We start from the raw sequence: 14,504 nt of genomic DNA on the forward strand, positions 1-14,504 counted from the left end.
TGGTGAGTGTTCAAGTTTGGATAACTGTTTATCCAAGGGACAGTATGTTCAAGGCCTTGTAATCAGCCAGCACTTGTATAGGCAGGTGGTGGATACTTTAAGAGATGGAGTTCAGTGGGAGGAAGTCAGCTCGTTGGGGATGTGCTATTGTGATATTGGAGGAGATACTGTGGTCCTATAGGGTTCCTTCTCTCATTCTACCACGTCTCCATCTCACATTGCGTTGCTGCAGATGCAAAAAGAAAGCATCAGCAGACCGCAGATGGCATCTTGTGAACTGTGAGCCAAACGAGCCTGTCTTAGGCATTGTCCTGGTATGATAGAAAGCTGACTAATATACTTGCAATAGAAGCTTATGTGGTACTTTGGATTAAACAGAGAACCTCATGAGTTAACATGAATTAAACAGTATTTGCTCCCTTCAAAATCTAGAAAGGGTCTCCAAGATCTGCCCTGCTTTCTTGTTTGGCAGAGATAAGAGGTACAAATAAATTGTCATTTACCAGGAGGGGAGGGGATTCTTTAGTTCTCCCAGGATATGTATGTGTCCTCAAACCTCTGATGTAGCAAGTTTCTAAATGTCCATGCCATTTATCTCTCATTCTGCTGTACACATTATCTTCACAGGATATCTGTGGAACTTGCCATTTCCTGTGACACAGGGCAAATTAACTTGATACTGTCAACATAGTCAGTCAATGTGATGACTTTTTGAAAGTCAAAAAAATCAAGGTTCCCATGGGCCATACTACAACAAAGGGCAACAGAGTTTATACTGCCCTGGAGCAAGACAGAGAATATTCTAGCTCTGCTGTGTGAATGTGATTTGGGTATGATCTTTCCCATTGATGGAGAAATCCTCCAAGCAGATGTCACAGGTTGTATGGATTTGTGGTGCAAGCTCTCCTTGCACGAGCAGATGTTATTTGGCAGATCACAGCAGCTATTGACTAAGGATGCCATGGGGAACATAACCCTGGAATCAAACGAAGCCTTTGAGGAAGAGCCTACAACGTCTGCACACGACATTGCTTTTGACAGCATGTAGGATAAGATTTGAGTCAGCTTCAAGGCATTCCACACACATTTCCCATCATAATGGCCCTGATATCACTTCTAACAAGATCAATATAAGGCCTTGGCCTCTTCCAAGTGTATTTGTCTCAATGCAAACTTAAATAAAGAGGATATAAGATAGCAGGTCTGTGAATCTGTTAACTCACTGAGAAGCCGATATTGGCATGGGATTTCACTTTCACGCACACCTCCTCTTTAGAGGGTCTAAATGTCATGAGGAGGGTCCTACCGCACTTTGGATATATCAATGTCAGCTCAGACTTTCTCTCTTACAGAAGCTCTGGATATTTTTACAATGCACAGACCCATTAACTGTGGTGGAAAACCTCTTTGTGAGACATTGGGTGGAATATATGTTACTATTACTGTGGTGGAGACTTGCTCAAGGAGCTATGATCTTCTCTTCAAGGAAGGAGCTTTGTGTGTAAACCAACATCATTCGGGGACATTGTTTCATGAACAACTTTTAATTTTCTACCTAGGCATGTGAGGTTATCATCTGCTCTCTCACTCCCAGGGTTTTGAAACATGAAAATTGAACAATACACTGGTCAGCTGTCAGTTATGTCTTCCTAGGTACAAAGGATTGATTAGCTATTGCTATGTATCCCTGAAGGTCCACTCCTGCCTCCTGGCCCAGTATGATAATCACATACCCCAGTTACAGAAAGCCAAGTGCACACCTGGTTTCTATTATTTTGGTATCCAGTATTTCTACTAACACAGAAGGAGTGTTCTTGGTTCCTCCTGGTAACTGTAGCATGGTGGTAGGCTCTTGGATTTTATATTGTAAGTCAATTCTAATGTCTTCATATTTTGAAATTTTCAGTAGGCCACCATCACATGGAAGTTTTAAGAGGAAATCTCAGCCATGAGGACTAGGTTCAGTTATCCTTGCTGGAACTTGATTCTTGAGCATGTGTGGTATCATCACAGTAATGAAGTGTATACTACGGTATTTTGCACTTTTTTTTCCATTAAATTTAGCTCCTTTGAAATTTTCTTTCTCATCTGATTCTTGATGATACATACTAGCAATGCCCTACAGTTCTTGAAGCAGGCAGGCTATCTTATCACAAAGTGTCTGTTCCCACTCTATGCTGATATGCGTGTTTTAACTGATGGACCTTTTTACTGTGTGATGGTGTGTGTGTGTGTGTGTGTGTGTTTGTGGTGTGTGCACTTGTATCCATGACCGTGGGTGCACATGTATCACATGTGACTGTGGGAACACATGTGTCCTACATGACTGTGGGTGTGCATGTATCATAGCATGTGTGTAAAGCTCAGAAGACAACCTTGGGTATTGATCTTTGCCCTCCAGTTTGCCTCAGAAAGGGTTTCTTTGTTGTTTTTCGCCGTTATTCCAGTATAGCTGGCTCACAAGTCTTCAAAGATTCTCTTGTATCTGCCTTTCACATAGGAGTACTTGATTACAGATGCTGTGCATCTGGTTTTTATATGGGTTCTCAGGATTTGAACTTAGATCCTCACAAGTGCATAGCAAATGCTCTCATTGAATGAGCCACATCTCCAGCCCAAACTAGAGATTCTAAAGGAAACAGTATCCTATGAATCACCTCCCTCTCATTTCGGGGTTGTTTCCATGGCAAACTGTTCTTTGGGAAAAGCTGCTTTTGCTAGGGTTGATATTTAAGAATCTCAGACTCTTTGAGCTAAGGGTTCTACATTCCAGGTTTCAGGGTCCTACTCTCTTTTGGATTTGGCTTTGACCTGGGCCCAGAGCTGCTCTACTGATGCATTGCACTCAGCCTCTGTCATGATTAGCCCTGGATTTTCAGCATCATCTTTTCTGTCACTTCAGGAGGTAAGAGTTACTTGAAGTCTGTCAAATGCTGTCCTGCTTTAGCGGGGTACCTTGCATGAGAAGTAGGCTGTGCTGGCTGGGAAAATATAGCCTACAAGTGTCCTTTGAAAGCAAGGGATGGTGAGAATCGAATGTGAAGCCAGCCAGCCAGCCAGCTACAGCAGGCCTGGTGGGACTGTGAAAGGGCACAGGAGTGGCTTCTGGGAATCTGTTCAACTGCTGCCAGGACAGCCTCCTGTGCTGGCTCTGCCCCTGTAGTTCACTGCACAGAGAAGACCCTGAGTAGTGGACAGATTTTGATGACTAAGGAAGAATTCACCCCAGTGTTCTACCTCTTCTGCCAAAACTGCTGTGTGGGAAGACTTTAGGGGAGACCCATTAATGAGACCAAATGTCAGGAGAAGGCACCACACATGAGTACATAGAATAGACAATGACAAATCCTCGTGTTAGTGGACAGACAGCAGGAATTGAAGAATATTCTATAAGTTTTTATAGAATCACTTTCATTAGTAGAGGGTCCTTGAAAGTGTTTGTTGCCACAACTATAGATAACTAATCATCAAAGTTTTATTGAGTTTTGAGAAAGAGGGTGCACTGAGGTTTAATGGATTATATAGGCAAAGAATCATGGCAAGATTCCTAGGCAGTAAGTATTTAGAAGACCATAGAAAACATGAGTGATACCTGTTCTAGAAATACTCTAGAAAAGGACATAGCTTACCAGGAATTCTGCAGATGGGCTGAGAGTGTTATTCTTGGGCCCCTGTCAGTTTGAAAACCTTGCACCATTGTTTCCTAAGTTAAACAAGCCTGTTAATGGTTTTGGTTGACACAAAGGACACGTTACTTCTGTCCTGTCTTTCTTCCTATAGAACAATCTATAACTCCTGTCCAAAAAGCAGTTTCAATGTTTGGTCTTACATTTGGATAGGAGACTGCTGTGTAACATTTATGTTTATCATGTGCCAGTGTCTTAGCAAAGCAGAGGAAACCTGAGCTCTATTCATTTATCAGTTACATGACCCACCAAGTGTAGGCTACATGCTCAATGTTGAGCAAAGAGTAAGAATTGTGACTCTCCATGATACCAGGAACCCATTCATTCTAAAGTGGGACCCTGGTGTTGCTTTATGAAAGTAATAATGAATGATTTGGCCTGATTTGGAGGTTGTTCCAGTTTTCTCTAAACAATAATGGAACATTAAGACTGATGACTAGTGTTGCAGGCTCATCAAAAGGTCCCAGGACAGATGAAAGCATGGATTATTTGAGGGAGTATAAATTCAGTCAGGTCTAGAAATAGACATAATGGAAAGAGAGGAGCTGAAATTAACTGAGGTAATAGAGTTTTAGTTTGTTAGTTTACTTCTATGTTTGCTTATTTTATTTTAAATATTATCTATTTAAGAGTCAAACCTGAAAGTATTACATTCATCTAGATAGTTGTTTATTAAGGTTTGCTGCTCAGCAAGTAACTTGGACTCTAACAAAAAAGATATGACACATTTTCCTATTGTGATAATACAACCAGAGTGAGCCTTGGGAAAGATCCAGTGCCATGGAGCACAAATATTTCTCCTTGTATCATTTCTTCCAAAAATATTTAACAAAGTTTGTTTCAGGTTGCAAAGATGAACAAGTATCATACTTCAGCTTCAAGAAATTAAGCCTGCTGAGAGTATAAGAGACACTAAGATGATGAGAATTCTAGAGCAACAGAGATAGAACCATGGAGAGGTTGGAATGAGGTGCTAGGAAGAGTAGCAACCTATAGAACATTCAGCAAACACTCATATGCACTTCCTATACCTATTCTGTGCAGTAGGCGTTGCTACCTTCATTTCTGAGATAAGAAAACCTAGCATTCAGAGACATTAAATCAATAACAGGATTGAAATTTGAAGGTATATAATTCTTATCAATGTCAAGTGCCAGGTTCTTGACCACCTTAGTATAGCATACTGCTTCCTCACAATACAAGGAGTCAATTAATCTGAGCCAAGGCAGAGGTGAGGAACAACACCTTCTTTATCTGTGTTTAGTGATGGAGATTATTTGGAAGGCAAATGGAGGTTGGTTGGATGCTCTTATAGAGGAACAGCATGAGTAAACCCGGGTAACAGGAAATCAAACAATGCCAGGGGATTATGATCAGTCTGTGTTTCTGAAAGTAAGTTGAGGAGCAGGAAGAATAGGGAAGACATAGGTTCTCAGAAGATGCTGCTTTCTGCAGCAAGGCTCCATATCCGAAAAGTCCCAGAATTTCCCAAACTCCACTGACAGTTGAAACAGCTGAACCCGCCGAGTGCATTCGAACTGTACAAAGAGCCAGTGGCATCTTTACTTGTTAAGCTGGAAACCATATTCAGAGTCCTGAGCAGATTAACCCGAGGAGATGCCTCAGCACTTGCTGCTCATGATGACCTTGGTTCAGTTTTCAATAACCTCCATAAAAATCCTGGCATGGCAATGCCTGTAAGTCCAGCATGTTGGGGAGGGGAGGGGCAGAGGCAGAATGATTGTTGTGGCTTCCTGGCTTTTAGCCTAGCTCTAGGTTCAGTGAGAGATCCCCTCTCAAGCAAATAAAGTGAGAGCAATTGACAGAGCAGAGGACCCAACGTCCTTTTCTGACCTCCACCACGTGCATAGGTACATGCATCCACCCACAAACATGTGAACACAGAAAAACACCTTTAACTTACATGCAAGCTAGAAAGAGTGGTTTGGGATTAGCAGCCTAAGGGGAGGGGGTGTCTAAGCAAGGAAACTGGCAGAGATTGCCCAGGCAGAGCAGGTAAGTGACCTGACAGAAGTCACTGGAGTGGGATGAATAGTATAATATTTTGGGGGTCAAGAGAAAGTCCTGAGAGAAGGAAGACAAAAATGACACTATGAAAATAGCATTTGACAACAGGGGAAATGGCGAGAGGTGTGTTTGAGAAGTGTTCCGGTTCAGCTTGGCTGGACAGTAGTGGAGTTGGCGCGGTTGATTGAGCGGGAAGAGACTGTAGTTTTGTGAGCCCCCAGGCCAGGCAATAAGATGCTTAGCAAGATGCTTAGTGATGCTGTAAACTGTTTTTTCAGCATGCGTAGAGTGGATTAGAGGGGAGAACTCTGCATGTAATGCAATACTACTCAGCCTTAAAGAGGAAAGGCATTCTGACTTAGCGAACACAGACAAACTTTGTGGATGTTAAACTGAGTGAAATAAGCCAGAGAGAAGGATAAATGCTATACGGTTCTCCTTACATGAGGATCTACTTAAAGTAGACAGATTCCTAGGCGTAGAAAGAAGAATGAGGGTTTCCAGAGGTTTGGGGAGAGGGAAAAGTAGAGTCATTGAGTGGGTGAGAATCTCCACTGTTGAGGATGAATGATTTCTATAAGTGACATTTATAGTAGTTGCTTTTCTCATTACTGTGATCAAATCCCCATAGCAAATGACTTAAAGGACAAAGAGTTTATTTTCACTAACCATTTAGGAATACAGTGATCTAGCCCATTATGGCTGGTAAGGCACGGCTTCAGGAGCATGAAGTTGCTGACCATTGTGTGTCTACAACAGGAAATAGAGAGAAGACAGGAAATGAGGTTGGCTATTACCCTTTACAGCCTACTTCCAGTGATCTGCTTCCTCCAGGGAGTTTCCACCTCGTAAAGGTTAAGCCATTAGCTTCCCAGACACACCAGCAGTATTCCCACGTGGGAGCTTCTGAGAGATACTTCAGATTTAAACCTCGGTGGTGCTACAGTTTGGATCTTAAAGTCCAAACTTAGTGTTAAAGGTTTAGTCCCCAGCTCAGTGCTATTAGACATAACAGAAACTTGAGGGGTTGATACTCAGTGGGAAATCCTTGTCATTAGAGGCTTGCCTTGAGGGGATGCCGGTGCCCACGTGGCATCTCTTCCTCTTTCTTTTGTATCTCAACTATAGTGAACTGCCACCCTGGTGTCCTGCCTGGTCACAGGCCATCAAACACAAGCAACCAGAGACAGAAATCTCCAGAACGATGAGCCCAGACAACCTTCTCCTTTTGTAAGCTAAGGACCTCAGCTGTTTGTTATAGCACTGTGAAGCCGACACACACGTGAGGAGAGTGGAGACGGTGCACAATTGGAATGTAGTTAATGCCACTGAATTGTACTCTTAAAGATGATGGCAGAGGGGCTGGACAGATGCTCAGTGGCTAAGAGCACATGCTGCCCTCTCAGAACAACAGTGTTGGGTAGTTCACAACTACCTGTAACCCCAGGCAACTAATTTGATGCCTTTTCTGGATTTTCTCTGGCATCTTCATTCATGTTCATGTGTACACATGCAGATACACACATATGGCATAATTAAAACTAAGATAAATTAAAAACAAAAAGGTTAAGGGTGGGGCTGGGGAGACAGCTCAATGAGTTGAGGGCTTGTCTTGCAAGCAGGAAGATCTGAATTTGATTCTCTACATCCACATTGGGGGTGGCAGGGAGGTTGGCATGGTGCACACTTGTGATCTCAGGCTGGGGTGGCAGGTTCAGGCAGATGACAGGCTGACTGGCCATGTAGCCTAGGCTAACCAATGAGGTCCGAGTCAGCAAGAGACCTGGTCTCAGCAAACAACAAAAACACACAGCAATACAAGGTGGGCAGTATTCCAAGGCTTGTCCACCAAGGGTGAGCTCTGGTTTCCACATGTACACATCTCCATGCACATGCATGCGCATCCATCCACACACATGTATCCACAGATACAATGATAAAGGAGGGAGAGAAAAGAAAAGCAGACTTATTTTTAGAGGACTTTTCTCCTCAGCAGTCCAGGCAAGAGTTCGTGTTGTGGAACTCTAATCTGAACACAAGAAAAGGTCGAACTTGTGCGTCAGTCAGAACCAGTCTAGTTTGGCTTAGGTCAGATGGTTTGATCAAAAGGTGAGGGAGACAAACCTTTAATGAAGTCCAAGAAAAAGTATGTTTTGTCATTTAAGTTAAATTGCAAAATATTTCCTGGGGCGCTCACTCTCAAACTAATAACCCAAATAGCAAATATTTTCCGTTTTCCATCATCTTAGGTCAATTTGAAAACAGCTTTCTATTTTTTACTGGAGAAACCCAGCTTGTCTTCCCTGCGCTCCCTGTGCTGTTGAGTTGCCAAAACCCCTTAAAGGCCCATTTGTCTTTTGTGTTTCAAACAGGGGAAAGTTTCCATTTCCCCATTTCACTCTGGAAGCTTTCAAAAAGTTTGGGCAGTGCCCCTCGCTGTCCCCATAACTCACTTCATCATTTCAGCTCCAGTTCCCGCACTTGGCAGACACCAGGCGCCAACACTCTGCTTCTGAAGTGCTCAGTATCCCAGAGGATGTTGGTACCAAGATTTGCTGACCTGCCTCTGAGCCCAGGGACTTTTAACTTTTCAACAAAGTGACAAAATACAAAGACTCATCTTAATTATCATAATAATTGATTAGGATTTACAAACACACACACACACACACACACATATACCACACCACTTACCACATACATACACCTCCAATTGTTGTGGAATATTACTTTAAGGTGTGTTGGTGTGTTACATTTATTTATGCTCTGAAACATTTAATTATATAAAGATGTATTTTTACTGCATTTAACTCTGTGAAGCTGTGTGTTTTTTTTTTTTTTACCTGACTAAAACACCTGATGGTCTACTAGGAGCCGAACAGCCAATAGCAAGGCGGGAGAAAGGATAGGTGCGACTGATAGGCACAGAGTATAAATAGAAGGAGAAAAGAGAAGGAAGGAGAAAGATAGGACAAGGAGAAGAGGACATCAGGGGCCAGACACCCAGACACCCAGGCAGCAGTAGAGTAAGAGTGAAAGTAAGATATACAGAAGTAAGCAAAGGAAAAAGCCCAGAGGCCAAAGGGTGGTCAGGATAATTTAAGAAAAGCTGGCAAGAAACAAGCCAAGCTAAGGCTTGCCATTCATAAGTAAGAAAAAGTCTCTGTGTGTGATTTATTTGGGAGCTGGGTGGCAGGGCCCCAAAGAGCACAAAGAAGAAAAAGAAAAGATCCAAAAGTGTAAAGAGTAAAAACTACCACACACACACACACACACACACACACACACACACACACACACACACCATACCCCTCCCCATACACACCACACTGACCTTCAGAATTTGATGCTTATAAGAATCACTCCAGGAGACAGCTAGTTGATTTCCACTTGAGTGTCCTAATGTCTAAACTTCTGAAACTGTATAATGGGATTCTTCCTGCCAGCCTGGTCCCAGAGCCACATCAACCCCAAATATACACAGAGACTCTATTAGTTACAATGCTGTCAACTAATAATATTATCAATTTAAGTTGATAGACATTCCAGGACTCAAGTGGGTTTCCATGCATATTTCTGAATGTATTTCTAAACTTGCTTCAATTAAATGTTTTCCTTCATAAGTGTTGCTATGATCATGTGTTCCTTCACAACAATAGAAACCCTAAGAGACACACACACACACACACACACACACACACACACACACACACACACACGGATAATGAAGTAGAAGCCAGTGCCTGTCTTTAGGACCCAAGGTCCTAAGCTTATTAGACAATACCAAGTTTCTGTTGAGGCAATTGCAAGGAGTGCTGTCCTCAGGGGCACCCAGCGGCTAAGACAGAAAGATGTCAAAGAAATATATTGGACTTCCCCCAACATCTCTGTTGTTGGTGCAAAGAGACTTCGTCAAATGCTGGGGCTCTGGGAAGCCCACTGTGGGTGGCACTAAAGACTGAGCAGCATTGCAAGAGAGGATGCAGACGCTCAACCAGACAGCAGCATTACACAATATAAACAAGCACCACCGTTCTCAGTACCCACTTCTCCTTTGCAAGCATGGTGGGTGAAGAAAGAGCAGATGTTGAAAAGTGAGGCATCGAAGGGCCAGGCAGACGGAGTGAATGTCTGAATGGAGGGATCTCCAAGCCAGCCTCGCCTCTCTCAATTATTTTAAAATGGATTTGTGGTAACATATCTGTTGTTGATGAAAAGGTTCCAGTGTTAAAATGTTGGCAAGTAACAGAATATTAAGTCAAATGCATCATAGGCCAAGCCAAATATGTCTGTTTCTAAATCTGGCCTGTGGGCTACTGTGTGTGGTCTTCGGCATTAGAGACTGCACTTTGGCTCTGAGCTAGCTATTAAGCCTCTGACACTCAGTTTCCTCATTTATAAAATGGTGGGGAGAGTAGAATAAAAGCTCATTTTCATAAGGAATTAGGCATTTTGTTCATGCCATTGAACACATGTGCATAAGATATTTTTCTCATGTTTTGTTTTAATTTTTTTCTTCCAAGAGTAACAAAAATGCTTAATTCCAGCAATGCAATTGAATAAAAGACCACTAACTTTACGTCTCTCTTTTAGGTGAGTAACTTACAGATGAGTGAAGTAGCACGTGAGATGGCAGAAGAAAGTTGCCTTTGTTTAGTGAGAAACAGACAGAAGTGTCCACTTCTTGCCATGGGGTTTCCAACACAGGAGTCACAATAACAGCATGGGAGTCTTTGGGTGGTTGGAGAGACAGTCTGGTTACCATTTCCAACTTTGCTCACTGTGGGCTGGAGGGAAGTATTAGGATTTGGATAGACAAAGAAGCCATGGCATTTACAAGTCATCAGCTTATTTGATTTTACAACGAAGAATATACATCTATCACAACAAACAGCTAGCATGCCTGGTGGAACCATTTCCTCCGTTTCCTCGTTCTGACTCTCCTTTGGGCTTCCTCACCCTTCCTTACTCTCCCCAGGCTATTACTATCCAGGAAAAGAGATCATATACCGTTGCAGCTATCTACAGCCTCTGTTCTTTCTTTTTGCTGACGAAATAAAAGTGACCTGCTTTCTGCTGGCACTGAGATTTCTACCCATGTAAGAATTCAACAGAGAAACAGCAACAAGTTGCTTACAGGCTCACATGTCAGCTCCCATAGAGTCTATAGTGGTTACAGATTATCACCAGAGGGTCATTTTGTAAAAAGTTGGTGTGTGTGTTACATGTATGGGCTCATGTGTGAGATTAATATTGGCTGTCTTTTTTGCTAACTTTATTTTCTACTTACTGAGAAAGAGTCTATTGTTGGGCAGAGCTAGTCTGACTAGCCTGCCTATTCTGGGGATCATTTGTCTCCACCTCCTGAGTGCTGGGATTTCAAGTGGGCCACCAAGCCTGCTTGCTTTTATGCCGGTGCTTGGGATCTGAATTCTGGTCCTAATCCTTGTGTGGCGAGCGCTTCATCCACTGAACCAACTCTCTCCATCAAGTTCATGGGTTTAAAGCACTTGTAGTTCTCTTAGAGTCAAGAGGGATTTCTTTGTAACCAGTAGAACTTCCCTTCTGGCCCTAGTCATTAGTTTTAACACCTTGATGCTTGTATAATAGAACCAATGAGTTCCACTTTTAAGTTGGGCTAGTGTTTATTCATATAATCAACTTAAAGAGCCCAAAACCCAAGATGTCTCAATTTAGTTGCTCTGGCTTAATTCTTCCCTCTAGATCCACTGGTCTTTCAAGTACCTGAAAACCATTAGTGAATATATGCACTAAGAGTAATGCCCTTAACCTTGGCATCAAAGGGTTTGTTGGAGTGGCTGGCCATGCCCTGCTCTGTTAGTCATAGTGCAGAGTGATTCATACAACTCTTCCACTTGGAAGGAACACATTCCATAGATTTTTGGAAAAGATAAGATACATGCCAATGATCATGGAGATTTAAAACTTTTAGGCCTGCATGTATGTGTATATGTACTTCATGTATATGAAGTTCATGAGGAGGATGAAAGTAGGTGTTGACTCTCTTGGAACTGGAATTACAGACAGTTGTGGACTGCCTTGATTGTGCTGGGATCCAAACCCAAGTATTCTACTAGAGCAACAAGCAATCTTAGGAGCTGAGCTGGCAACAAGAGTCAGCCCTGACAACAGTACTTATACATCCATAAGTTGTAGAACAAGTAACAAGCAAGCAGATAATAGAGGGGAAAATGTGTGAGTGTGTGTGTGTGTGTGTGTGTGTGTGTGTGTGTGTATGTGTGTGTGTTGGGAATGTTTGCATGGACTCTAGAAAGATCTGATGCATATCTCTTGAAGGAAGACAATTTTGCCTTTTCCCAGGGATCTGATCGATTGTCTATGAAGAGACATTGTAAAATGGTCTAAAGAGATTCCTTGGGGAGTTTTGGTGACAGCAATGTATATCTTTTATATGTGTAGCTACATAGAGAGGAGAGCATTATGAACACCTGTGACATTTGAGCTGAGGGTTAGAGATGGGAAGGGGGGGTGGATTACACAGATTTGAATAGATTGGTATAGAAGGCCAGGATCTTGGGGAAAGAGTGAGAGACTAGTGAGTGACACAGCAGTCCTGAGAACTGAGCGATTTGAGGCCATGTTATATTGAACTTCCTGATTCCACTCTTTTCAGGCACTGTGTGTCATAGGGAGAAGCCGTCACCTTCTAACTCAGGGCCTATTTACACAAATCTTTTCTCAAGCTCACTTCTTTCCTGTAACCTTCCTGAGTCCAGGTTTCCCTGATGCTTAGATGATTCTGGAGATTAACTCAGGCAAATAAACATTGCCTCATTTCTGAGAGGAGCCTTGGAGGTTTTGGGGTGAGTCTTTCTGAGCATTAATCATCTTCAGTATGGTATGTGAGGTGTTTTAAATGAAAATGGCTCCCATAGGTTCGAACACTATTGGGAGGTGTGGCCTTTTGGAGGAAGTGTGTCATTGGGCGTGGAGGAGGGAGGGGTTGCTTTGAGGATTCAGATGCTTGAGCCAGGCCCCATGTCATTCTCTCTACTACCTGCACATCCAGATGTAGAGCTCTCAGCTCTGCCTGCACCCACCATGCTTCCTACCCTGACAGTAGTGGACTAACCTCTGAACTGTAAGTCAGCCCTAATTAAATGTTCTCCTTGTAAGAGTTGCTGTGGCAATGGTATCTCTTCACAGCAATAGATACCATAACTAAGACGTAATGTATACTGTATTGTTAGGTTGTGTGCTGTATGAGTTCACTGAGAAGCAGGCTCAGAAAGTGCTGTTGCCTCCAGTTTCAAACCCAAGGAAATCACTGTGTCTTCTGAAGATGAGATGCCCATTGCTCACTCAATGTCAGGCAAGGGAGAGGACAGCAAATAGTCCTAAATTAAAACACGGAGAACGGGTCAGAAGACTTACCATTCCAACAGATGTCACCATCACTTATCCATCTGTGGGACAAAAATGCCCGCAATGGGAATGAGAAGCCAAAGGTTTGGTCATGGAAAGAAAGCTCAACTGGGAACTCCAACTGACTTCCTTGACTTCCCCACTCATGTTCTAGGGAATACTGGGAGCTCCCAGTTTGGTGATGTTATTTGTATATACTGATATTTGTTTCGTTACTCACCTGGCAGGACATTTCCTCTGATCAGACTCACTTGGTCAAGTGTTTTTATTGGGATAGGCCTGTTCGATGACTCCTTTACTCTTTCAAAACTACTGTGCTCCTGTTTTAGTATGGTTAAGAAAGTACAGCAGACACTAAAGACTCATGTCTTCCTAAACCGTGGAACCAACCTATCAGCTTAACTCACTAGTGATAAAGGGATGAACTAACCTGAAGTGTAATAACTAGCTAGTTAAATCATGACAATATACATTTATATCCAAAATATTCTCTTCTGGGTGTGGTGTTACCTGCCTTTATTCCTAGACCTTGAGAGGCAGAGGTAGGCAGATCTCTGTGAGTTTAAGGCCAGCCTGGTCTACAGAGTGAGTCAGGACAGACAGCATTACATAGTAAGATCCTATCTCAAAAAAAAAAACACTTTAAGATTATAGTATGTATTTTTTACTTTTAGCTATTCTGCATGTCAAGGCCACAAAAAGTGAAAATTTCAGCCTAAGAATAGGTTTGTTAGTGGGGCTCGGTAGCTGGCTCCCTGCCCCACCGGTTGTGTCTCCTCCGACAACTCGCCCAAGCACTTTGCTTCCAGTTCTCTTATTATGTGTGGCAAGGAAGGAGACTGCTTATACTAGCATCGAAGTTAGATTGGCTGGAAGAATTAAATAGATGAATATATGGAAAGTTTTTAAAGATTGCCCGATGAACAGTAAATATGGAAACATGTTCTGTATGATAACGATATTGTTAATAATTGTAATTGAGGAGGAATTATCCTTAAGGTAGGATTAAGCTGAGTGTATGTTGGTCTAAAGTTCCCAGGTGGGTAACGTCTACTGACTAGTATTTTCTGAAATAGTAGAACACATTGAGGATGTTGGCTGGAGGCAAGACTTCTGCTACTCCACATGCTAGGGAGGTCCAGGACTGAAGTTGCCCCAGGACACCAAACTAGAGGTCACAGCGGGGAGATGCATATTACCACTCAGTCTATTTGTCCTTAATCCTGATAACTCCTCCAGATATGCACCAAAGCTACTCTGACATTTAAAATTCTATGCATCTGCTTATATATGGCTTTTTGCTAAATACTATTTATTTTTGAAGATAGAAAATAAATTCTCTCAGAATACAAGATCATTCACTCCCTCTAATTATGAAGGGCA

At 42.5% G+C, this 14,504-nt stretch overlaps 1 long non-coding RNA gene across 7 annotated transcripts in view; it reads left to right on the top strand.

The window, feature by feature from the left end:
- The window catches only part of LOC110343440, a 286,166-nt gene that overhangs the window by 63,825 nt on the left and 207,837 nt on the right, over positions 1–14,504 (top strand). The window contains exon 4 of one of the 7 annotated variants that reach the window (XR_005881688.1): positions 2,774–2,905. The exons of the other annotated variants lie outside the window; for them this stretch is intronic. This is a non-coding gene — a long non-coding RNA (uncharacterized LOC110343440). The remainder of the gene's footprint in view (positions 1–2,773; positions 2,906–14,504) is intronic. 7 annotated transcript variants of the gene reach the window in all.

The sequence above is a fragment of the Mesocricetus auratus genome, unplaced genomic scaffold (assembly GCF_017639785.1).
Source record: "Mesocricetus auratus isolate SY011 unplaced genomic scaffold, BCM_Maur_2.0 Super-Scaffold_100015, whole genome shotgun sequence".
NCBI lineage: Eukaryota > Metazoa > Chordata > Mammalia > Rodentia > Cricetidae > Mesocricetus > Mesocricetus auratus.